Source organism: Cygnus olor, chromosome 4 (genome assembly GCF_009769625.2).
Source record: "Cygnus olor isolate bCygOlo1 chromosome 4, bCygOlo1.pri.v2, whole genome shotgun sequence".
In the NCBI taxonomy this organism is placed as follows: Eukaryota; Metazoa; Chordata; class Aves; order Anseriformes; family Anatidae; genus Cygnus; species Cygnus olor.
The window spans coordinates 73,956,185-73,981,185 of NC_049172.1; the positions used below are offsets into that span (position 1 = coordinate 73,956,185).

At 40.3% G+C, this 25,001-nt stretch overlaps 1 protein-coding gene and 1 long non-coding RNA gene across 3 annotated transcripts in view; one reads left to right on the forward strand and one right to left on the reverse strand.

Annotated features, from left to right (window-relative positions):
- The window catches only part of CTNNA2 (catenin alpha 2), a 478,287-nt gene extending 461,432 nt beyond the window's left edge, over positions 1-16,855 (reverse strand). The window contains exon 1 of one of the 2 annotated variants that reach the window (XM_040555118.1): positions 16,747-16,855. The gene's annotated coding sequence lies outside the window, so the exon portion shown is untranslated. Of the gene's footprint in view, positions 1-16,300; positions 16,561-16,746 lie in introns of those variants that run through there. The other variant, XM_040555119.1, reaches the window with a different exon arrangement.
- Positions 16,856-16,924: 69 nt separating this feature from the next.
- LOC121069201 lies at positions 16,925-23,815 on the forward strand. Its single transcript, XR_005819331.1, has 3 exons — positions 16,925-17,049; positions 19,918-20,028; positions 22,196-23,815. It is a non-coding gene; the product is annotated as an uncharacterized LOC121069201 (long non-coding RNA).
- Positions 23,816-25,001: the final 1,186 nt, after the last annotated feature.

Sequence of the window (25,001 nt, forward strand, 5' to 3'; positions counted from 1 at the left end):
AGAATGTTTCAGAGATGAAGGCAGCAACGTTAACAACAGAAGTTATGAAACATTAATGTAGCTGTCCTCAATTAAAAACTTTTGTCCAGATGCTACCCTCAGACTGAGGAAACCCATAAGCAGCTTGCTATTACAGGCTAGGACGGAACAGCCAGGGAAGAATCAACCCATACACATCCTCTTTGTTTTCCAACACCACTACAATAATAATACCAGATTTTGCTATTAAACATAGTGTTTATAGGCAAAATTATCAAAAAGAGTTGCAGAAATCAACATACATGTACAACATACATTTGGACTTGTGGAGATTTCACACATTTTGTCAGACGAACTCATATTTCTGCTAAAATCCTGTATTCCAACTCTTTGACAAGCTACTTGGTAATCAAGGATCTTCATCAAGCTTTTGGGATTCACAGATAATTTTCAAACTTCTCAGGCATCCTAGTGTTTGTCCTTAGGTTTGGGAATCAAAGTTCCTTAAGTATCACCAACAGAGGCAGCTCCAAAAATGTTTACGAACAACTATGGCAGATACTCCCAGTCACAGTTCTACTAAATCCAATTAATCCCAATATTAGCAGGTCGACAAATATGAGAGACAGAAGTTCACAAGTCTAATTAAAACTTTCCTAGCTTACACATGTTAAAAGCAAAAATATACAAAAAAAATCCCCCGGAACACAGTAACAACAAACTACATGCTCTACTTCACAAAGCCGGATTTCATTCACAAATATATCAGGTTTTATCCTCAACAGATGACTCATGCATATTTGTTCCTTTCAGTCTTCAAACAATCATTCAATAATTTGCTTATAAAAAGGAAGGAGGTTTTTGGTTGATTTTTTTTTTTTTAAATAAACTAGGAGCTATGAAAGAGAAAGTATCCAGAAAGTTTTGCCCAAATCTAGAGGGAAGTATCAACCAATTCTTGATAGTGATTGACTGAGATTACTGTTTCATTTATGTTTAAAAAAAAAAAAAAAAAAAGGCAACAAAAATGTATTTTTAAAAACGTTGTTTTAAAACAATACACTATTCTTGGCCAAAATGTAATGGAGAATGCTGAAAACAGTAAAAAATAGAATTTACTCTCAGTCTTCCATCACAGTCTATTTTTTATGTTATTTGACAGGAAGCCACCCTAGCAGCTCCTAAAAAGTAAAAACATAACAAATCTTAGTTTTATTACCCTTTTCATAGAAAGTTCTTAAAAAGCTCATGTTTCATCTGTCTTTCTACTCAACATTCTTTTTTTTCACTTTAATGTTAGCTTTTTTAAACACAGAAGTATTTTAAACTGCCTTTGTGTTTCCCAGTTGCACATAATAGCATCTAACTTCTCTTTCATAAGTCAGAATTCCTTCTATTCATTTTTATTTCTTAACTGCAAGCCAGAAAAATACCTCAATTACTTTTTAATTCCTCATTCTATACACAACAGAAATTTTTGAATTTCAAATCAAACACAGAGGAGGAAATAAAGACAGTTTTAAGAAACAAGACAGCTTCTCACATTAACTGCGATTTCTGTATACGCTTTCTCTATTTTTTCTCAAAAGCACTCAAAGACCTATGATTTTACCTCTGCCGAGGCAGAAATAAAGTCTACAATTCCCTTAAATCATACCATAGGCTACAGACTTTATCAGCCATAACTATTCCTCAAACCTAACTGATTCCAATATCCACAGACCTTCTCTTCAGGGACCATTAGCAAAGGCAGTAAGACCATTTTTTGAAACTGAAGTAATATTTAACCCCCGCAGGAGCAGATAAGAGAGAACGAAAAATAAATAAGTGCAAAGAACAACAGACCTACACAAGTCCTACCAACCTGTGGTAACTGATGAGACTACTCTCTTTCTCCTGATCTTCAGCAAACTGAAAAATCACCTCTGCTTCCACAATCTCCAGAGAATGACTTCTCCACATCTCAGTGGAAGTGTCCTGTTGGTCTGCTTCCTCACAGAGCTGGGAAAATCAACTGATAAATTCGAGCACGAAATTATTATCTTCACACATCGAGCACTTTCTGTATGTATGCTGCACCGTATTTTCTCAGAGGCTGCTTTTCTAAGCTACTCGGAATACAATGGAGACAGATTCATGCTTGCTCTTCCCCTACTTGTTTAAAAACAGTTTATAATCATACCCCATTCCAGCACCTTTTGGTGCAAAACCTGACTTCCACAAGATCTGTGTTTCCCCATCTCAAAAGCAGCCTCAGCTAAGACAAGACATGGTAGATCAGCAGCAAGATAGAGAACTTGACATTTATGATCATTAAAACTTCTAATAGCCTGAACCAATTACCTGTTCTCAGCCCCCAGGTTAACAGTCTTTTAAAAACTGACAGTATTAAACTAAAGAAATAAAATAAAATTTTAAAAAAAGAATACCAAAAAAAATTGTTTTTCTATACTTCATGTTATATGGATCTTTAGCTAAAGGAAAAAGATTGCTATTTTCAAATAACATCTCTGTTTAAAATTGATCACAAGAGCTTATAATGTCCAGTGAGATTACTCTTTTTTTTCCCCTCTCCCCAACACCTTCTCTTTACCACTGTATTATTATGGAAAAGGCCGGTTCAGCTCCTCCTGTAGGTGCCACTGCTTGACCTCTAGATGCAAATTATTCAATACTGTTTAAAGCAGACAGGTCTCCAAAAAAGAGCCATGTGATTTGCTGGTTTCCAGGTAATAAAAATCCAATCTGAAAAGGCTCCAGTTTTCTTTGCCTCTGAATTCAGACTCAGAGACAGATGCTGCACAAGTCCAAATAAAGAGACTGGCCATGCTGTGGAAAAATCTAAATGTTTGCATCAAAACCATTTCAAACCATGTTATCTTAAATAATAATAATAATAAAAATAACAAGTTCCATTAAAATCCGGGAGGTGACAAAGCAGGAAGCAGAAATACGGGATCCCTTCGCCATACCAGAATTTTTATGAAACTGCACCAACATAATTCAGAGCACTGGACTGCAACAGCAAAGCTGTTGTGAAGCCAACAATAACAGAAAAACTGATTTGGTATCAACCCCACCTCAGCGAACCTCAGGTTGCTGTTACCAGCAAAAGGAGAACCATGGTCCCTGGGAACGTGTCCTGCATCCCTCCGGTGAAGAGCGCTGATTCGGGCAAAAGGGCTACAAAACCCAGGGGTCGGCAGAAGCAAACCCTGCTGTGGACAGGTGATGCTCTTTCTTGGGGACAGGCAGCTGTTGGTAAGAATCTCTTTACAGATTCCTAGCCCCTGCTGGTGGATCTACAAGATATTAAGTCATTCTTGGTTCCAGGTAGGAGATATCTTCATTGAAATAAAATCCTCTGCTTGCTGTCATAGCTAACAACACTCTTTAGATCCTCTTTTCACCATTGAGCATGCATTCCCCATAGCAGAATTAGGGATTCGGGAACAAGCCGCTGGATAAGCACAGTGGATCCACATCCCAGTTCCCTGGGGGTCTGAACCCCAGCTCAGACAAGACTGTCACAGGGAAGACTGGCATCAAAAGCACAATCAAAAGACAGGGAGAATGGTGCAGTACATCTCGTAACCCATCCCTTCACTGCAATAGGGAAAAACAGAGAATTGAAGAAAAGAACATCCCAAAACCAGTGGACCAGGCAAAATCTCAGTTCTACTTTTAATGAAGTCAGGTCTGCTAAAAATGAAAGGGGAAAGGCCGTAACAGTTGTTCTTGAAGCCATGAAGGAACAAAGTTTGCCTTGAAGAACAAAAGGTGAGGCTGCATCTGAACATTTTATCAAGGGAAACACTATAAGGAGCTCCTAAGTGTCTAAAACAAAGTTGCGAGTGTATTTAGCACTCAGTGCACAGAGAAAACAAATTAGTTCAGAGAAGATGGGAAAGAAAAATTACATCAATCCAGAGCCAGTATTTCTCCCCTGCATAAATAATCCAAGCTTGAACAGTTTTTCTCATATAAATAACGACATTTATAAGAAGCCTCAAGTAAGAAGGCTCTTATATCATTATTCACTTAAAAACCACTCCAAAAATTCAGACAAATCACTGCTTTCTAACTAAAAGAAAATAAAATGCACAGCTTGTGGTAATAAACAGCTCATTGTCATCATTTCAGAGAAAGTCATTTTTTCTCTTCACTTAAAAATAAATGTAGTGTGGACTTGTTTCCTATATTAAACAAAACACACCACATGAAAACAAAGGAAGTAACACTACAAGGTAGCAAGGGTCCGGTTGTGATACGGATAATCCCCAAAACAGAGGAGGTATTTTAGAACTGGTGCCCACCCAGTTTAAACTTCAGGGGCTGATCTGGAATGGCATGAACAAAACTCATGTTCTCAGCATCAACATGAGGTCACCACGCTATTTGGTAGGTGGAAAGAACAAGGATCATGAAACCTGTGCAATTTAACCACTGGTGCTTACTTCAAGGGACAAACGCGACCCCATGTTCTGACGCTATGAGTGACAAGGAAACTCTCTTAAGACATCTTGTGGATACTAAAGGTGGAGTTAACATTTGTGTTTTAGTTTCAAGGGCTGTCCCAGGGTAACACAAGCGCCAATCTGTGCAGGTTGTTCAGCTCCGTCTCTCAGGGCAGGGCTTCCCATGCTGGATAAGCTCCATCTCCTGAGCTGGACAGACAAAAACAACAAAACACAAAAGCCTCTCAACTGGCCAATGATGGAGGGCCGCGTAGCTTCAGTACATCAAGCTGGCTTTATTATCCACAAATTAATCTAGAAATATGCTTTCTAGAAAAGTAACCGCACAAAGAATGCTAATTATTTACAAAATTGAAGATAACGCAGCCCGTTCCCCAACGGTTCGTAAAGCCGAGGAGTTGTGAAGCGTGGAGGAGAGGCCAACCTGATTTTTATTCATGTATTTCTGTGCTTATCTACATGGCAAACTGAATTATTTTTCTATTTAGCCCTGTCAGGTTTCTCAGGTTTTAAAATAGCCATTAATGAAATCACAAGCCTTCACCACAAAAAAAAAGCACTAACAAAAATAGCAAAGTGACAACAAATACTGGATTGGAGCAACACTGAGAGAGTCTGTAGGAGAAAAAAAAAGCATCTCCTTACATCCAGCGATCTTGAAATGAAATGCAAGGAATAATAGATCACACTTTACTAAGGCCTCAACGCAATGATAAGAATTTGCTAACACCACTCCTGAAAACTGTCTTTTCCTTTGGCTTAAGAACATAACTTAGAATAAAACTGCTCAGCAATACAACTGTTTAGTACTATAGCAACTATTATATCCGGAAATCACCTGAAGTGCTCATAATTTATTATAAAAAGCAATAAGGCTGTCTATTTTTCACTTTTTCACTGTATTGTGCAAAACTCAATTTTAACATATTCAAATAGGTTAAACGTAGAAAACCCCTGCTACTACCAACACAGTTTTTGTTAAGCTGTTTAGAATTATATAGACACACAGGTTTTGGACTGAAGCCTGTGCTAACATCTAGCATTAATAATAAACAAATACTTTATTTAACAGAAATAAAATGTGCACTCCCCATGACCACCACTTTCAACACTTTCTTTAACAGTGACTAAAGATGTGCAAGGACTGAACACGGCTGTGGCACTACTGCAACACAAGAAATTTACATTCTTTGCCTTCACCAAACTCATCTATTTTATTTAGTGGAGTCCAAAAATGAAAACACAAAAGCTGGTCTTCAGACACCTAAAGCTTCTTGGAGAAAACAAATAACGAAACCTTTCTGACAATGATCATCACCCTTGACATATCTTGCGTTTGACCTTGTAATACTTTCAGCAGAACTCGCTGCATTTAGAAACATAAGCCCACAATGAATTTAGATACTTCATACACGATACCAGACATATAGACCTATAATACACATCATTTAAAGACTACATACCTAATTTTCCTTATCCACTTATCCAAGGGATCTCTGATATGTCAGTATTCTCACCAAATTTCACAATTTTTTAGTGTACCTTGCCACCCTAAGACTAACCAAGAATTGTGGCTCCTCCCATGGCATTCGTCCACCCACGTTAGCACCATTTGAGAGAAACCTAATGAAACATGTTAATATATTGAAATAAATCAATGCCACTTTTTGGCCACTCTGAGATGAGCTGAGGATGTTGGACAACAAGCAAGCAGCAAGGACAGACGCAGTACAGGGCCTGCACAAGACCCAGGACCTATCTGAAGAGCAAGCTGGATAACATAAGGTATCTACAGCGGCGTGCTGCGAACTCATGTTAGCTAACCGAGTCCATCTGTAATGTTTTGCTCAACTGGCCCAACGTGACAGAACTAGTTTCTCACTTCAGAGGAAGAGCTATCTTTAGATCAAAACAGGAACATAAAATAGCTCATTAAAATGAAAGTTTGAGCAGAAAGTATTACCTATTTGCAGCAGCTGAGAAATCGGATGCAAAGAAGCCCTCATGTACTGGACACTTACTCCTACCTTTTTTTTTTTTTTTTTTTTAAATGTTGAAATGTTAAAAAATCCCGTTCACATAAATCTTGCTAGAGCATGTAGCAGGTACAATCCGTACTCGCAACAGCTCTGTGAGGTAGCACAGGTAAGCTTTCTAATTTTCCAGAGATCTAAGCAACTTATTACGTATTATTATAATGCCACACAGGACTGGACTGAACTACACTTAACTCGGAAAACACAGACACATTCCACAGCCAAAGGCAAAGCCAGCACCAGAAGTGTTGGGTTTCACTAATGCTTGTGACATTAATGAAAATTCTGTCATTACTATTAAAAGGACCAAGGATTTCATCTTGCATGATCGGAATACTCAAATGGGTCCTTTAGCTAAGACAACCTGCCTACAACTCTGGAAGAGGCCCTCAGCAAAAACAAACCTTTCTGCTTTGTCAGTGAAAAGTCTCTCTCATGTTTTGCACATTTCACCAAATCGTAGAAACGTATTTCAGAAACATAGTTGGGGCACTTCATTGACTACAACAGGTGTATTACATGAATGTAGCCATAGCGCTGAGATACAATATGGGTGTTCATTTTTTTTAATGCACAAAAGAAGTTCATCTACTCAGGACTTTTTTTTTTTCCATTTACATTATGTTCCTCTTATTTTTGATTTTAGTCCTTTCTAAAGTACATTTTATTATGAGTGATTTCAAATTTCCTCGCTTAAGTAATCATGATTTCATCCCAAATAAAATAAAAACTTTTTAACAAAGAACACTAATAAAAGAGAAAAATCCAAACCAGTATAGCCAAGAGCTGAGCAGGCAACATCACAAGACCTTGGACACCCAGGTTCAAATTGCCCAAGTCAGACCACTAAGTTCAGGCACACCTGAAGAAAAGTGGTTAACCACCAGTATTTTACATCTTCAGGGAGCGTAGCTAATCCTAATCCTTACGGAGCAGTCTCACTTGCATCCTGTTCCAAGAAATACTTACCCATTGTGGATTAGATCCCAAACGTTGATCAGGAAAGGCTCCAGCCATCCCAAGTGCTGCAATGTCCTTGTGAGACAACAGACCTTTCTTCTGGACATCACAGCCCACAAAAGCAACAGAATGGACCCCACACCATCTCCAACACTTTTACAGTGCAGAGAGCACAAAAATACGAGATCCTGATTTTTACATCATTATGGAAAATTGATTAAAATAAGAAAGTTACCTCTAGCATTTCCCTTTCCTCCTGATTGATCTTTTTATGGAAAAAAAAATCAGCCAAGAAGCTGCTCTTGGGCTATGCGATGTTTTTTGTTTGTTTCTTTTGGCTGGCTGTCAACCACCCAGCAAAAATAAACTCATTAAGCTGACAGGAGACCCGAACACACTCATGTTTGTCAGTGCATCTCAGCATCACTTTCACAAACCCAAAAGCCATCAAACACTTAAAGTTAACCTGACTCCACCCTTAAGATGCAACCAAGTTAGAAAGGGTCTGTCAACCCGAAGACAGTCTCTCGCAGCATCTGAGAAAAGGGAACAAGTATGGTGCCTGTCAAGCCAGAGCCGTCCTAAAACTAGCAGGAACCAAGGAGAACATGGAGTGCGGAGCCTCAAAAAAGAAACTACGTTCATGCCATCATTACAGCTCTCAACCTCATTCTGTTTGCAAGCCTGCTATTTTTGCATCCAAACCACAACAGTTTTCGTGTGTTAAATCTGTCCACACATCTATGATTTTCTTCTGCTGCCACCAAATTTGTAGCTTGCTGAATGCATACCCAGCTTAAAGCGCACATGAAGGCAAGCAATCAGTGGTTTCTACTTAAAAGCAAAAAAAGAGGTCTACGAAGCTACTACAGTCACTCAGCTTTCTCAGCTACTTGAAGATGTTAATTGTGAAGGCTTTTTAGCTATGTTTGCATTAAATGTATGCTTCTATATTACTCTGTCATGTTTGTTAGGTTATGCTGCAGCATTTGAGGTCTCTTGGGACCACACAACACCTCCAGCTGGCGCTCCAAGAAGATTCTGCAAGAAGAGAGCAGATAGTTTCTCTGGTCACAATAAGGAAATTTACATGATAATATAACAAATTAGAAAATGCTATTTCTTCCCTACCCACTGAAGGTGAATGTGGAACATACATACCCATTACATTTTCCAATTCTTAGTTGAATTCATAACCAAAATATTGTTGCTGCTAAATACCAATTTAGAACAAGGCAAGCCAAAAAGTGTTTGTAAAGCTGTAGAAGATGCTTTGGAAGCACACTCAGGTTATTTAAGAAGATGAGGAAAGCAGGCAGGGAAATGACAGTATTTACATACAGTTTGATGCTGTTTTCACATGAACACAACATGCGTAGAAGACATTCCTGCTCGGGACTTGGGCCCTGGCTGCTCCTCAGCACCCAGGAAGCATCATGTGCAGTCGCCTTACACCGCCAATGACCCAAGGTTCCCAGAATTCAGGCCTGAATGCAAGGGCTTGAATCTATTTGTTCCTACTCTACCCCTCCCCAGCCTCATCCTTCTTCATTCATGGACTTCCTGACAATTTATTTTTCTTAGAAGTATTTCTGCCTAGCATCTAAGCACTGGAAATGTAGATTACAGAGATAATAGATACGTTTAAAATTAGACTAAGCAGCTGTAATTCTGCATTTGCATTTCTGACTTGATTATAGTAAGCACTCAAGACTATTTGTATGAGAACCAGAAATGAGTTCATATGCTGTAATAAAAATACATGAATCTCTCTCAGTTTGACCCCAATCAAAAAATACGATAAAAAACCCAACACACACCAACCTGGGTAAAAAATGTCATTTGTTTCTTTCTAACTGATAATAAATCATAGCTGCTTCTTTGCAACTCTATCTCCATTTAAAAAAATCACCTGTGGATTTTAATTGCAAGAATTAACTTCACCAGTTTTCCTACATTTTTCAAATGGAGAAAGTGTCTTCCTACTTGCAGATTTAAACCGCTAAATTATTTCACACAGGACTGCTAATGCCAAGGAGCGATAGTAGAAGTTTAGTCAAAAAAAAGGAAAAATAAATGGCATTTCCAAAGCTCAATTTGTCTATGTTCAAGCACTGCTGGCCCTAAAATATGGAGATATGTTTTGATTATTATCTGTAAACAAACAGAAAAGGGAATCTTAAAATATGCAACCTTTCTACGTTTGATATTTCTCACCTAAAACTGTAGTTGTTACCCATTTTATACCTTTCCTTGAAGGTCTTAACAATCTTTTATTATCTAAAGAGTCAACTCTTAAAACCATTAGACAACCATATACAAAGAGTTTTGATAAATTCTCTATCAAAATCAAGTGTAAATGAGTGTTTCTTCTACATAAATGTTCCAACACAATGAAAAACATTATTATCTATCCTTTTCTATTTTGGTAAAAATAAACATGGTGGCATGCGTTAAATCAACTGCAGCTTTTGCTTCCAGAACTTCAAGCATGAGTCCTCTCAAGAGGAATTATCTCCTACAGATCTTTTGGTTTAATCTAACAAAATAATCAGCTGCTGTATTACACAACATAGGCCATAAACAAATTTCACCCACATGCATTAGCCCCATCTTGCTTACAGATGGGATATTGCATCCAGAGGGGAATATATGATGGTACAGATATGAACACACGAAGGATTGACCATGGGCAACTTACCACAGGTGATCATGTTTTGTATCAGAAAGAGAGACCATTCAGTTACCTCGCAATGATGCCAACACTTAATGACACAGAACATCAACTCTGATCTCTATTTACTTAAATTCACACATTTATTTAATATTATCATTTACAAAAATTTCTAAGTTGACTCAAAAGCTAGAGAACACCACTAAAGAGGACATCCTACTTTACCAAGCACTAAACAAGAAAATGTTTCTCAAACCAGTGGAGCAGAAAACAAAGAAACAAAACCTCATCAGATCAATAGACTGCCCCAGATTATTCAAGCAAGTTAATCTGCAAATAATTTTTATGCCTCTTTTCAAGAGGTTTTGTTCATGTTTTTCAATATGGTTTCGTTGGAACAAGCACAGTTATTGCTACCATTATTATGATACTGTAAGAGAAATAAAACAACTACCTACTGAAATTTTAGAACAAGACCAGTAGTATTTTTATTCCATAATCTAACTTGAAAGTTCAATCTTTAGGAGGAGATTTTTGGAGTTTCTTTTGAAGTTTGAAAAGATTTACACTACTGATCAAAACAGTTTCCTCAGCTATGCACACAGTGGACAAAGCTTCTCCATTTAAAACATAAGGAATAAAGTATTTCCCACTGATCGATTTCTTTTGAGTAAAACTTAGGGAATTGAGAGCCTCAGCTGCCTCTGCTGTGCGGAAAGTGCTTTTAAGGAAAAAATTTTTCCATTTCCATACACACTGAGATATAGAGGGGAGGTTTTGTTAGTAAATAATAGTGTTAAAAAATAAAACTTAAGTCCTATTTGCAGAAGTCACCTGGGCAACTGGGAGCCTAGCTCAACACAAACCACTTCTGCTTTCTGCTTATTAAAGCGGACACAGAATCCACGCTCCACTTAACGTTCAAATTGTCTTCTAACATCCTGGTCTCCTTTAGACATTACAAAACATAGTCTTGTTTTGAAAATACATAGCTTCACAGAAAAGGACAAGGACACCGCAGAGCGAAATGTTAAGTAGTAATTACTACACCAGTGATAACAACAGATTGGATTATTTAAAAACTAACTTTAAAATATACTGAATACAGAAATTCTTTTGTGTAACCACAAAAAATACTATTTTTCTTACCTCCCAAATGAAAACTCTGAGCTGTTCTTCCTGTGTTACAGGATTCAGCTTCCCTTAACCAAATAATTCTAACTACTTAAGTCTCTGTTGAAAACACAGACTTAAGCACTGTTGTTGCAGCATTGAAAATGGTCCTCCACTGTTCTCAGTACTAGAACACTAACGCAATGGGTGATGCAACTGAAGAGTGTAGCTAGCCAAAAAATATTCCAAAGGAGAAAACGCTGTCAGGAAATGCTGATTTAGCAAAGTTAAATACTTCAAAGAAAGGTATGCTTTTCCCCGTGTGGGGGAAAAAAAACCGTTTTGCTGGAAATTCTAAACTTCACCTGCTTGTTCCAACCCAAAGGAAAACACCGTTCCAAAGCATGGTAATTTTCCATAACATAAAAACCCTGACTTTCTGTAGTGATAAATGATGGTCTCAAAAATTTCATTTCCAAGAGCAGGAAATCTTCTGTTATTTAGACATGACTTCAACCTACTCTACCATTTAAAAACTTTCAAGAATGCCTTCCGGTATACAACCATCATTTGGAAGCAGATAGTTTAGGACTCTCTTTTTGGCTCATGCATGATGTTGAGGAAACCATTCATAAGCAATTTATAGGAAACCATTTATGAGCATTTTACATTTATAAGCAATGTATTGCTTTTATCCAGAAAGTGGAGTGTAGAGCGCTGAGCCTGCCCAACTGAAGATTCAATACAATAAAGTACTGTTAGCACTCTTTGAGATGTATTTAGAAAACATTCAATGGATAAGCTTTTTGGTAACAGCAATTGATACAGATCAGTAAAGTATACCCATATAATAACACAAAAAGAAATCCAGGATTGCTGCTTCAAATTCCAGGAAACCAAAAACAGTCACAAGCAACTCCGTGTAATTCTGAAAATATTCTGGATTCTGAAAATTCTGAATTCCTGTAAGACAATAAGCTGGAATACAAGACTAACTTAGTTAATCTTAGTTAACCACTTCTTTTAGTATGCCAAAACCTAGCTTCTGCCCTTTGCTGTGTCTTCAACTAATTTGTTACTGCAGCATTAGCCACTTTTGTCTCTTTTATGTTAAAATATTAACACAGTTATTTTCCAACAATGTTCAAGGTCTTCTAGACTCAGCAGCAGTTTGACAACACTCATGTTCCTAGCACAGTTGATACAGCTGGCGGCTCTTACCCATCAGTAAGGGAACCCCACAGAGGGGCTGGAGTCTCGACAACTCAGCTTCCTGCAGAAGCCCGACACTTTGGAAGCCCTCCCTTGGAAAAGTTGCTGGCGAACTGATAAACACTGAAGTGTATGGAATTCCTCAAGAAAGCATAACAAATGCTGTGTTGATACAAAATAAACAAACAGGTTTATGTTAGTCAAGCAGCAGCCCTTAGCTAGCCTCTAAAATATAGCATTTTTGTGACTTCTGTTGTCCCCTCCAATCTGTTCTTATTATACCTTCTTCTTGCATCTTACACCAAATTAGTGTTTTTGGGGGGACAATTACTACAAACCTGAACCCCAAATGAGTTATGGCCAAGTATGCTAGTGTAATTACTATCAGGTTCACGTTGCTCTTCTTTACTCCTCCATACATGCCCTGCACATTTTCAACTACACATTTATTGTACTTTATTATATCTGATACCAAAGTATGTCCTATCTTTTGTACTGGCTATGAAAAAAGGATGGAGGAAATAAATAAATATCTTAGCTTCCTTTAGCCAAGTCCTGAAACATGCTATATTAAAATCAAAAGCCTACTTTGCCCTGAAATACAGTAACTTGTATACCTGTGTCATTATACAGAGGAAAAAAAAATCCCATACTCACATGTTCAAACAGCAAAACAGCATGTAATACCTAGAAGGCATTGTCATAACTACTCTAATTTGGCAACAAAATACATTTCATTAAATGCTGTTAGAAGAAACCATACATAGCAAGAAGAAGAGTTTTAAGAGATCACAGATAGTTCTTGAATCAGTAAACGTAAAAATTGATGGCTGAGGCTGAAAACACTTCTTGGCAGAAGGGAAAAATAGCAGGGGGCTTTGTAAGAACAAAAGGCATCTCAGCCCTGACAAAGGTGTGCTACTGAACAGGGAAGACAATCTACACTAATAGTGCAGAAAGGTCAGATGCATTCAGTAAGTAGCTCTGCATTGGGAAAGAAATGAGATGACTTCCTTGTGTCTTGTGGGAATGATGAATTACTTCTTCAGTCCGTTACATGAACAATGTTAAAACAGCATCACTCTGCAACGGTTTTGGTCAGCAAGACCAAAAAGGGTCACCATGGAGAAAGGTTCCCTCAGAAGTGTCTGAGGAGATGTCTGCCCCACCGATACAGATTTTTAATAGGTCTGAAAATACCGGGGAAATTCCAGAAGCATGAAAGAATGCTAATGTTACAACCATGCTCTATAAAAAAAAAAAAAAAAAAAAAAAAAAAAAAAAAAACAGTGAGACAGTGTTTATAGCTATAGCCAGGTTAGAATGATGGCAGTCCTGAGCACAATAATAAAAAACCTGACCATCAGTATGCATGTATAAACTTTTATGGCACTTGGTATGGTATTCTGTGGTAGTCTGATTACAAAACAGCACCCAGTAACCACTTCTTAACCCGTTTAAGGGACATCTCATAAAGAAATAGCTTTCAAGAATGCATTACAACGTAACTCCCCAAAGGAATTCCCCAAACGTGGAGCCACTACCATGAAACACTTTTTCAATTGCTTATAAGTAGACATGATCACTTAGGACAAAAAAAAAAAATGCACAAGTTATAGATTGATAGAATGCTACACAACTGAAATAAATCAGTTGCAAAAAGCAGGCAGGAGTGTTTGGTATACTCAACATATGCTAGGAAAAAAACTCTTAAATAAAGCGACATCCAAAGTTACAAAGCTACAACCAAGAAACGTGCTCTACTTTACACTCTTCTGGAAAGAAACAGTCCTGCCAAGGGTTTCTGAGGGTGAACGTTAGCAGTAAAAATGAGACTAAACTACAGTGCTGCAGCCAAAGGGTTAATATGTAAATGTGATCTATAAACAGAAGAGTAATGCTAGCGAGGTAATATTTAAACTCACACAACACTCCTGAGACAAGGCATTGGCATGCTGCACCCAGCTCACATTTTCACAAAAATGTTGAAAAAGTGGATTTGGAAAAAAAAAAAAAAAAAAAGCCACAGCAATTGACTAGTAACGAAAATGCTTGTAATGACAAATTAAAAAAAAAAAAATTAGTCTGTTTTTTTTCAAACAGAAAAGAGAGAGATTACAAGATTCTAGCAGATAAACACATCCATGGTAAGAAAATACTTTGAGTTCTTTAGCACAGAGGAGAAAGGCACAGCAGCAACCAGCGACCGGGAACCGGAGCCAAATAACTTAACAAGCAGCGGGTTCCCCACCTCTTACCGTCTTCCGATCAAAATTCCATTTTTTCCTGGCAAATGTGTTTCAGCCAAATGCAAGTTATTGCACTCAGAAGTAACTGGATAAAATCCAATTGACTATAACAGTCAAGAGGTCAGAGTAGAAGATCTAATTGCTTCCTTTGGCTTTAAAGTCACGGTCTATGAATACTCCAGGTTTTCAGTTTCAAAGGCGTTTCAGTAGTAGCATGCATGTTTGGCATTAATATTAAAAAAGTGCTTTCAAAAATCTGCATAAATTAGGGTTGCATTTCCATGCAGGGCTCAAGTGACATGAGAGCTTTCCTGTTGAGGCTTTTGTCACCAGCAGAGCCCACTGATGGCATTACAGCTACCTTACCTACTGCTGAGGGGATTTCTGCAGCAGTATTTAAACAAAGCTTTACACAGTTAAGTGCGAAAGTTCACCATCCAGGGCAGTACTTCTTCTCTTCTAGAAAGAATTCTCTTTGACCTGGAGTACAAGGAGCTTGCTACAATACATAATATTAATCATGGAAACAATAGGTAAAAGAGAAAAGGAGAAGCACTGCAAGAGCCACAAAGCCAGCCGGCTCTGTTGTGTGCACCAGCAGCATTTGAGGCTGCTCCTATTGATGCTACTTCTCCACCTTGTGCTCCAGTACACACCGCAGTCACTGCAATCTTGACAAGTTAACAGAATCAACATTTCTTAGGGAATACATGCCAAGGTAGAGGAGAACATGCAGGGGTTCACATTGTTAGGGCTGACAGTTTTGCTATTCAATCGGCTGCTGTAGTTTGCCACAATAACAGTGGCTTCCAAATGTTTATCCCCACGAACCACAAACAAACTTCTAGCTCAGCAAACAGAAGCCTGAAAAGGCTGAAATTGCCTGAAACACGCTAACTACCACAGAGATGTACCACTGCACAGCTGAGGAGGCACGAAACCACCGAACCACGCCGAAAATCACCAGTGACACCTCCAAAAGCAAGCTGGCATCGCGCCGCCGGCCCGGCACCAGGGAGCACATCCAGCCCTTCACCCCACAGAGGAGCAGGTGCATGCTACACACTCCTCGGGATGAAATACGTTGAAGTTACTTCCCCGGGCACTGCCACAGCACAAACAAGGTCTGTCAGCAGGGACAGAGCCTCACTACTCCCCACTGCCGCCTCCAAGCAAAACTTCTTCCACTCCATCAGCCTCCCAATGCTTCGAGGGACCGCCGCCTCGTCGCCAAAATCCGCCAAGCTTTTTTTCATCACCCCCAGCCCCGCTCCACGGACGGACAAAGCCGCCTCTTACGCCCTGCAAACTTTCCTCCGACGGGAGCTCCGGGTCACCCAGCGGAGCCAGCGGGGCTTCGACAGGCCTAGAGGGCAGGGATGGAGCGGAGGCCGGCGACCACCGCCCCCTCCCCGCCGACCCTCAGGCGTGAGGAGCACGGCGGTGGCCGCGCACGATGGGGACGCACCAGGATAAAAGGCAGGAGGAGATCTCTGACGCCTGAAGAAAGGAGAATAATAATAAATTGCTCTTAACACGGAGCTGGATTTAACCTCGAAGTGACGCTAGGTAAATAGATGGCGAAGTAAAGCAACACACCTTTGACCCTTTCTTTTCTTCCCTAAATATAATCCCCCTCTCCCCGTCATACGCGCAGCACCGAACGAGCATTAATTCGAATCCGTTCTTTAAAGAAGGGGGGATTATCTCTGTCTGCCACCGGCTCTCCCCGGCTCTTTTCCCTCTCCAAAAATTAAAAATGCTCGTTAAAAATAAGAAAGGAAGGAAGGAAGCATTATTTCTGGTGGGTGTGAAACGTGGGGATGGGGAGAAGGAGTCTGGGGGATGGGGAGGAGTGGAGAAAGGTGGCTAAGGAGAGAAGAAAGGAAAGGAGGACCAGGAAGGATGAGGGGAAAGCGAGATAAGGGGGAAGGAGGATAGGGATAGGGAAAGGAGGATGAAAGGAGCTCGGGGGGGGGGGGGGGGGGAAGGATGAAAAGGAGGAAGGGATGAGGGGAAGAAAGGATGCTTTGCCCTGGCCTCACCTCAGCTCGGTGGGTGGGGGTGGGAGAACCTCTCGCCGCCTCCTCTTCCTCCTCCTCCTCCTCCTCCACCTCCTCCTTCTCCACCTCCTCCCCAGCAGCGACGGCCACCGCCGGGCTGGATGCGCGGCTCGGCTCCCTCACACGGCCCCCGCCTCCCGCTCGGCTCCGGGGAGGACCCGGGAGCCGCCGCCGGCCTCCCCGCGGCAGCCACTCGGGGTGGAGGCTGCGCGCCTGCGCCTCCGCTGCTGCCTCCAGCGGGAGGCCGCGCCGGGCTCCGCCGCTCGGGGGGCGCCGAGGCTGTGGGTATGGAGACGGCGTGAGGGAAGGAGGGAGGGACGGGGGGAGGATGGAGGAGGAGGAGGAGGACGGAGGAGGAGGCACGGGGCTGGGGGTGTGAGGGGAGGGAGGCGCCCGAGGGAGGCCGGCAGGGGGAGGGCGAGGCGCAGGTGGGCGGTGGGGAGGATGGCGGGGGGGCGACGGGGAGGGTGACAGAGGGACAACGGGGAGGGTGGCCGGGGGATAACGGGGAGGATCGGCCTCTGAAGCTGGTTAAAGGGTTGCGGGAGGGGATGGGGGAGGCCGGGCGGCTGGCCATCTGGTGGAGTCGAGGCGGGGGAATGTCGGCCTCGGCCCCCCAAGGAGGGCGTTGGGAGCTCTGAAGGGGGGCACCTGCTGGGCAGAGCCGGGGGAGAAGCGGGGCTGGGGGGGTTTGGGTGTAACATGGCCCTGCCCCGCTCCAGGTACCTTTGAAAGGCAGGGAGAGGATGGTTGTCATTGTACATCCAGGATGGACAGCAAGAACTTCACCTCTCCTTTTCTCCTAAACTATAAAAACCTTTTCATACAGCCTTCTTGCTACACGTGTGTCGCTCAGCCCTGCATTCACCACACCAAATACCAGGTTTTGTCCATCTCCACAAAGCATTGCTCTTCTTTCTCTTTCCTTCTTCACTAGTGTTGCCAATTGTACCGAGTTTAAGCTGGTTTTGCCACCCTGCAACACCTTCTTCAGTTTCTCCTGTGTGGGACATGGGGGACATGTGCTGTCCCCGTCCTGATCCGGTGTCACTGTGCCTGGCGTCCTACAAGTCCTGGTGGCGAGCATCCCCACAGAGATGGTGTTCCTGGAGGGACCTGGCCATTTTGAGGCAGCATGACTCCCGCTGCTGTGCTCTTGTTCCTCTGCGCTTCTTGGGGTGTCCATATGCCTCCTCAGCTTCTACATGAACCAACAGGCAACAAGGAAGGGAGCAAGATGAGGCCTTCCTTTTTCCTCTTCTTGCCTGTTTTAGGCTTGGAGGGGATTTGCCAAAATGATTTCTCTGCCTCAGCCCGAAAAGGAACCTCTACGGCTATCTGTCTGCCCTCAGGTAGAGGCAGTAGTCATCAGTAGGTTTTATTCCCTTCTCACCATCCTGAGAAAGGTATTGTCAGGCTGTACATTCATTTTTCCAATAAATGAGGAAGGGACCTGAACTGGAACCTGTATTCCGTTTATCAAGACACAACAACAGAGTCCATGGGAGAGTCTGCAGCAGGGAAGAAAAATTCTTAGGCACGAACTTACTGAGATATGGATTTAAATCTGATCAGATTCATTATGGCTTACATGCTTGGTACAGCCATGTAACAGATGTACGTCAGTATTATACAGAAATACTTTGAATTACTTTAACCTTCTTCCAGTATCATCTAAGACTGACACACAACCAGTTCTGCATGTATAAACAGAGATCATGCTAGGCTGGCCTGCCCTTGATGATGATGTGTAAATTGTTGCTGTAAGCTAGGTCTTTCCTTTTTGTCTTTAGGAGGCGTTCAGGTTGCAAACTACTTTTCTAGGTACTGCTACTGTCTTTCCTATCGTACCAAATTGAGCCATGTGATGTTAGGAAAACTTTACCTGCAGACCTGTTTCTTGCCTTCATTTCTGTACTCTGTCTTTTAGATTGCTAATTCTCCTAGATAGGGGCAGTAAGTGGCTAGCCTATTGTAAATATTAATGGAAACAAGCAAGGTTGCCAAATAGAATATAGTAAATTATCTACTGCTTTATCACAGTGCCTTGCATCGCTAATTGAACGTCAGCTAAATGTATCTCCAGGCATTTGACTAAACTGAGCATGAGCTATAGTATACATGTAAGAACCACAAATAGTAAATAAGCATGGTTATGAAAAATGCTAGAACCTCTTTCCTTCAGCAGTAACTAAGCTGCAAATATCTCTTGTAAATTTGAACCAAAGGATTCGTTCAACTATCTGTGCATGTTTCAGTTTGAAGTGTGCCATTTTAAGAAATAAATCAGATTACTTACCTAGCCCAGATTATTTTTACCTAAGACAGAAGGCATGGATTGCTGGACTGTTGCTAAGAGGTCTGCCAGAATGTGATAAAGAAATCTGAAGATCTGGAAGAACCGTATGAACTTTTTTGTCATGGTCCTGAAAAGAAGGCACGTCCACTTTCTAAACATTTTTTTTCCTTTGGGCTCTTAACTGCATTTTGAAACTACCCTCCTCTTTTATCACTGTTAATTGCCTCTAAGAAAAGGAAGAAAACTGAGTTTGTTACCACTGTTTACTAAAAACTGGAGCAAGCTGCAAAGCTGCTCTGTAAATGAACGCAGCTCTTACAAGCCAAGGGAGGCCGACTGACAGCTCCTAACAAACACTTGCAACTGCCATGGGATCTCCCACTGCCAGCATTCAGCTACATATAGAAAAGAGACGTCATCAAACCATCAGGATTACTGTGCAGTTTGATTAGCAAGGCAGACAAAAAGATTATTTTGCTCAAGTGAAACGTGCCCTGATGAAACATGCAACTCGAGCAGACTTGAAAGCTACAGGTGGAACTTGGAATGCTTTAAGCTGCTTTTAGGCTCGGTTATCTTTATAGACAAACTAAGTAATAGATTGTTTCTTTAAAGTAGATTGTTGCCTGCCTATGCTGAAGGGAGATTGTCAGCAGCTCTGAGAGATATTTCAGTACCTTGTATTAATGAGACATTACCTTTCAGACTTGATTGAGTACACATAAATATAGAGCGAATGACTAAAATCATTCACCACCCCCAAACACATGTGGGTACTTTTTGGGTAGGTATGTCATTTTTGGCACATTTGCTCGAACACTGGATCACAAATATTTCTTGTTTCTTCTCTGCAGCAGCATGCTGCTGTGCCACACGTTAGTATGAGCTGCACAATAAGCAGAAGTAAAACCTCCACATCCTGCAGGTCATTTAAATTGGATTCTGTATGAAGAGTCATCTGCAAGGTGGGTGCTGCCACTAAGAGTCTCTGGCCTGCCATGCCTTCTGCCTTCCCTTTTGACTGTTTTCTCTGGCTCAAAAGAATCTGTCAGTAAGAGCATCCAGGGACTTACCCTGACTTGTATCACTGAAGTAACAAGGAGGCAAGTAGCAGATGCAGTTTGTTTAGGAAAAAAACAAAACACAAGGGGTATGGCTATGCACTTTTTTATGCTGGAGAGGATTGTGCAACTGCCTTTGCTCCTTTCAGAAAGCTGACTTGAAAAATTCAAAAGAAATACAAGAAAGAAATCTGCTCTTTGCTCCTGTTGGAATAATGCGCGCTAGATTTATGACCACCATTGGAGACTATTATAAGGTCTTTTCTTTAAATGTTTACTTCTCAAAACCACAGGAATAGATTTTAAATTCTGTTAACATTTTATTTTGAACTTCATTTGATACCACCTGTTAGCAGAGCAGGAGTGTGTGTTTGTGGAGGTCTCTCTCATCCTTTAATTGCACGACAGGACAATGTGTGATAGGTACAGTACCTCTTCGTATTTCAAAGTGGCTTAGGGAAAGAAAGGTTTAGAAATCTTGTGTCTGTTCAGAGAATGTGCTGTAAACAATTCAAATGCCATAAAATCTCTTGCTTATAAAATGATTCATGTAACCTGTCTAGACAGTGGTAGCAGCTAGGAAAAGAAATGGAACCAGGAAAATGTAACTCTTCAGGTCTTCAAGCCTCCTTGAATGACCAACTTTACTTCCTTAAAGCTACATATAAGATGTGTTAATTATACATATAAGAGAAAAAATGTTTTTTCTGTCTTCCCTTAAAGCTCTTGGCTCCTACAGAAACCTTGAGCAAGCAGCTCTTAGGCAGAGAGCGCTGCTTTTCACGTTGACCACCACCCTCTAGCTGTTTCCCATCTGTTGTTTGTAAACACCTCATGTCTTGTGCTGCTGATGTTGTTAGCTCCTTGCAAAACAAGCTCTATTTTCTTATGTTTGCACACTGCTTCAAAGCAGCAGGAAAACTGGCCAGGACTGAATCCTATGCAATGCCAGAATATATTTTTTTTCTTGCTGGGGATTTCAATTAGTGAAACTCACCAGAGATAAACAATTATGTTGCAAGCTGTAGGACAACATAGCACATATATACACAGAGAATGTGTTCAGGTGCCTTGCCTATGTGGGAGAACAACAGGACGAGCGAGAGAGACCAAAGGAGAGAGCTGGGCTGAGCTTCTGAGAGAGAGGACAGAAGGTGTTAGAGGACCTAGGCAGAAAGTGCACAGATAAAAATTGCAGGAAGTATTTTTGGCTCATTCCTCTGCAGAGCTAGCTGAAGTTCCTCTGGCACTGCTCAGTCCCTTTCTTTTCCTTACCAAAGAAAAGCTTAGGGAGAAAGATTAATATCTGAACCCTAATAACTGCCACAGAGGAAGAATCATTCCCTTCACAATTTTCAGTCTGAGGAACAGAAGGGTTGTTCTGTGCTGCCATGGCTTCCAAATGTGGTTCAGTAAGTATTCCTCCATTTAAGAAAACAGCCAGTGGACTTGCTTCACTTCAGGGAAATGACTGTCCTCAACCTTCTGCTCTTTCAATCATTGCATCCTGCTGTGCTGTCTCTACATATAAGGTGGGATGGAAGTCTGTCTGATACTTGCTCATCCATGTGAAAATGGGATTCTTCTCCTGAATCATAGCCCTTCTCTGCAATGTCCTTTAAAAGTATTGGGCTAAATTTTGATTCTTACTCAGGCCCTATTAGACAAACTCGTGTTGTCTTTATGAGACTTTTAGTAGACAAAACATGACAAAGAATATCTATATCCAACATTGCGTCTTGGTAATCTGGAGATAACTAGCTGTAGAACTGTTGTTCTACAAGAAACAAGAAGTGGTTTTTTTTAACCTTTGTTTGCTTATAATGTCTGGTTTGCACTACTTTGAAGATTCTCAGTATTTAATTAAGATTTAAAACAGATACATGTGATATATTACTTGCTAAACGCTTTTTATCAGAAGAAATGCTGTTATATATTTTCTATCTTGTGGGCACAAAACCACGAGGAGATAGAGTCAAGATTTGTTTTAGACACAGTGATGATTACAGAAAATATCTCCCTTATCCTAAAGTATGTAAAGTTTCTAATTTATTTATTTTTCTATTGACAGAAGCCCAAGATGATGCATCTCTCCATTTACACCTGCAGAAATGCACAAGAGACTTATAACTAAGACATAGACTGAAGAAAGTTAATAAGACTGTTAGTAGTCTGTATCACTAATGAAAAGGCTATGGATGATTCTAGTCTTTTCCTTCAAGCCTTGATGAAACCTGGAAATGTCAGAAAGTTGATTTTTCTGCAGGACCAGCAGCTATAAGTAAAAAAGAGGAGAAAAATTGAGGAAAAAAATAGAGAAAGCCACTGACAAGAACTGCTACTGGTTGTGACTAATCCGTTCTAAGCTTACATTTGCTTGCATCTTAATGGATCTTTTAACCTAATTTACTGAGTCTATTTCTTTTTAATTAACTTTCATAAAAGTTCAGGTATTTTTTCATGAAGTACACGAAGATCAGCTAGGAAAGCTATTATCATCTACAGTAGCAATACAGCAATGTGGAATTCAGTTTTTTTGATTAAAAATAGATGCATAAATCATAAGAAGTAAACCTGAAGTATCTCACACCCTTTTACCCTGTCCTCACTTTTCAGTGACAGTTAAAGAATGATATAAAGAATTCCTTTTTGTGTTTGCCTGTTCGACATGACCAGTGCAAATAAATCACATAGGCTTAGGAAGACAGGCAATTATCTGTCAGCAGGCTCATTCATTTCTAGTCTGTAGGTGGATGTAGTTTCAAACAGAAAGAAGGTGGCTTTCCAAAAATCCACGTGGACCTGTTAATTGCGAAAGAAGGGTGTAGAATGCCCCGTGTAAAATGAGTGTGCTACATTTCAATAAAAAATGTGATTTCTGTATCAGAAATGCTATCCACGTGCAAGTTGAATTATGCAGCATATTACTTCTCAAGATGGCTGTACCTCTTGATCAATCAGGTCAAGAGTTATGTAAGGCCTTACCTGCATTACGTAAAGCACACCTCAAGTGGGAACGATGCTGCAGGAATATTTACGTTTTCAAAGCATTCTGCATTTTCAATGACAGTTGAACAAAGCATCCCTTAAAAACAGAAGGAAAACAATGATATTTCGTTAAATTAATGAACCTGTTCAAAAGTATGGAACAAACATCTAGCAAATTATAATGATCATAGGACTTGCAACAGTAGGTGGTGGGGAAAAAAAGACTACTGCTATCCTATTTTGGAAATTACTATGACAGGGTACTAGGTTCCATTCCATTTAAAGATTTCTTCATGCAAATTGTATGAGGCATTTTCTAAAAACAGTGGATTTCCATAATGGAATTTTGGCAAATTAAATCAAAACAGGTTGCTATGACAGTTCCTACAAATATTTCTATTTTAGCTTTATTTTGTATTATAAATATGTCAAGATGAAGTCATTCTTGTCAAAACAAAGTTATATTTCCTTTTGGGAAAAATTTCCAGGCCTTTTCTCAATGCTCTAATTTTCCATATTCATCAAAGTCAAGATGAGGGCTAATTTCAAATGCTTTAACATACATCTGCATAATCATAAACCCACATAAACATAGCTTTAGTCTTATAAATGAGTGATGTCATTACATACAGTATTGTTAGCTTAACTGACTTTCCTTACTGCTCTGTATAACAAGAGACTGAAAAATAAAAGATATTTAACGTTGACAAAATGGTTTCTAGTGGTTTCTCAAGTCAATGGCGTAGACAGAGATCATTGCCAGAAAACACCAACAGTCCTAGGTTTTGTTCCAGTAGCACAATGCCATGTGAAATCCAAATGGAAGCAGGGAATTGCATCTGCTCCTCTGTAAATAAGAAACAGGTGGCCTCTTAAAGGTACAGACATAAAAACAGCACAGATTTATCTCACAGATTTTATTGATGAAATCTTAAAGAAGGAACTCGTTTAATATTGGTGCCAGTAGGCCACTGCAAGTGTGAGCAGATTGAGATTACATCAAGAGTAAAGGAAATGTGTCTTTCTGCATCCATTCATATACAACAGGATGAAGTTGACCTAGAGTTTCTATGCAGAAAAGGATTTACCAAACTGGGAATTGGGTCCTCACATTCAAAAAGTATAGAAAGGAGCAGGTATTTCCTGGCTTTAGTTTTTTTTGAGATTAGAGTGTAAGAATTACAGGTTGGAGACAGAGCTTCAAAAGATAGAGTATACTTGTGTGAGGCAATAAACTAGATAAATTACTGTTAAAGGTGTTTAAAATTTATAGATATACCTCCCTGAAATTAACCCAGGTGTGTCCTACATACATGTGTTAATCCTAGGTTTTAAAGCAAAGGGTTTTTTTTGGATGTCTGTTGATTGTATCTCCTAAGACTGGCTGAGATCTGTGTTGGTTTATGACACACTCAAAATGTGATTCAAGTACTACAACAGGGCAGCAAGGTTTGCTTGAATTCTGCCAAGAAATTACAAATAGTTTGATTAATAGCATCATATTTTTGGTTCTCTGAAGTTGCTAACAAACAAGGAAAAGAGAAGGTCCCAAAGAAAGGAACAAAATTACGAGTGCATATTGAAGAAGGGAGACACAGTCAGAGGCTGTAACATACTGAAAAAGCAGGCAGAAAAGAGCTGATTTAAGATTGATGAGCTGAGGAACTGCAGAAGCTGGAGTTATCTGCATTTTTTCAGCACATGTTGAAAGGCATTCTGCTTGAAGGGGTACAGTGCAGACTTCTTTCTTGGTCTTTTCCTCTCCAAACCTCAGAGATGGCTCAGAGACGTTAAGCAGCTGGGAATGCAAGAGGAGGATGATCCCATATAACTGTGTATGAGCTCTTACGTAGTGCTATGAAAAATGATTCTTATTACAAAATATTCAA